This window comes from Papaver somniferum, chromosome 10 (assembly GCF_003573695.1).
Source record: "Papaver somniferum cultivar HN1 chromosome 10, ASM357369v1, whole genome shotgun sequence".
In the NCBI taxonomy this organism is placed as follows: domain Eukaryota; kingdom Viridiplantae; phylum Streptophyta; class Magnoliopsida; order Ranunculales; family Papaveraceae; genus Papaver; species Papaver somniferum.
In genome coordinates this window covers 110,741,167-110,743,039 of record NC_039367.1, presented here as the reverse complement: position 1 = coordinate 110,743,039, position 1,873 = coordinate 110,741,167, and positions in this window count along the sequence as shown.

Genomic DNA, 1,873 nt, shown 5'->3' with positions numbered 1-1,873 from the left:
TTCGACTAGTGTTCCGACGATATCAACTTCCCATTTTGCAAATGGCCAAGGGCTTCCAACTGAATTTAATTCTATCGCTGGTGCATGGATTATTTTAGCAAAGCGTTGAAATTCTTCGCATATCTGTTACAGCGTCCTGTATCATCTGCAGCCAGTAGTATCCTTGCATCTTGGCTTTGCCTGCTAACGATCTCATGTCGTTGTAGTTTCCAGCGTCTCCATAATGTATGTCCTTCAAGATACGGTGACCCTCCTCTCTGGATAGGCAGCGCAGTAGAGGTCCAAGGAATGATTTCTTGTACAAGACTCCCCCGCGAAGTTGGTACCTTCCTTCTTTTGATTATATTTTCCTTTCTAGCTTGATATCTGAGGGAAGTGCCCCTTCTTCGAGGAAAAGGTGGACTTCGGTTCTCCAATCTTCTTCGTTTCCAAAATCTTCATCCTCGTTTTCCCTTGTTAAGATATCGTCTTCGGCGAAGTCTTCGACGATATTTTCCCCTACATCATCTTCGTAATATGTTGTAGTGAGGACTTGCTGCGGTTTGACCGAAGGTTGGTACACCCTTCCTACCTTGATGGTCGTAACGTTCTCGTCTTTTAACATTGATGATATACATGCTAAAGAATCAACATGTCTGTTGTATTTTCTGCATAGATGTCTGAACTTGATTTTCGGTATCTGACGCTAGGTTTTTAACCAGAGTCATGTAAGCTGATAGAGTTTCATCATAGGTGTTATATTCCAACTCTATTTGCCAAATGACTAGATGTGAATCACTCGTCAGACGAACATCAATTATCCCTAGCTCCAGTATTAAGTAGAGGGAGTGTATGACGTCCTCATATTCTACAACGTTGTTGGTATGCTCTTTAAATTCTAGCCTCAATGCGTGCACCATTTTGTCTCCTGTAGGAGTTGTGATGACAATCCCGGTCCCTGCACCATCCTTATTGCTTGATCCGTCGACGAAGACTTCCCATCTTCATTGGTTTGTCGGTGCTAGCACATCCGTGGGATCCTCTTCATCTTCCTTTTTTCTGGGTAAGACTTTTACCTCTTCGTCATTATTCAAAGGTAAGCCTGCTAAGAAATCTTCCAAGACTTGCAATTTATGAGAAGTTTGGATCTCATGTATGATGTTAAATTGCTTTAACTGTGCGTTCTATTTGGCTGTTCTTCCAAATTTTCCTGCGTTCTTGAGGACAAATTATAACGGTGGTTTGCTCGGAACACGAACGTAACAGGTCATAAAGTAGGTTCTCAACTTCTACGTTGCAAATACCAATGACTGGATGAGTTGCTCAATCTTCATGTAATTTATTTCTGCTAGGTTGAGGGTTTTGCTGATGTAATACACAGGTTGTTCTACCTTCGTGTTCGTTCTGACCAATACAGTGCTTACTGCATCTTCGGTTGAAGCTACGTATAATGCACACACCTCATCAGGTTCTGGTTTCTGGAGGATTGAAATCACTGCCAAGTATTCTTTGATCTTTTGAAAAGCTTCATCCCATTCAGTAGTCTATGCAAATTTATTCTTCTTCTACAGAATGTTAAATAAATGTTTGCATTTGTCCAATGATCTTGCGATGAATCTACCCAGGGCTGCTATGCATCCGTTGAGCTTTTGTACCTCCTTCAAGTTCCTTGGTGATGGCATTTCCACGATAGCCTGGATCTTAGCAAGATCAACTTCATACCTCTCTTCGTTACCAGATATCCGAGGAACTTTCCTGATGTGACACCGAAGGTGCATTTTTCCGGATTCACCTTCATATTGTACTTTCTCATTGCCTCACAGATTTCTCTTAAGTCGCGATGGTGATCCTCGCGCAATTTTCTTTTGACGAGCATATCATCAACACAAACCTC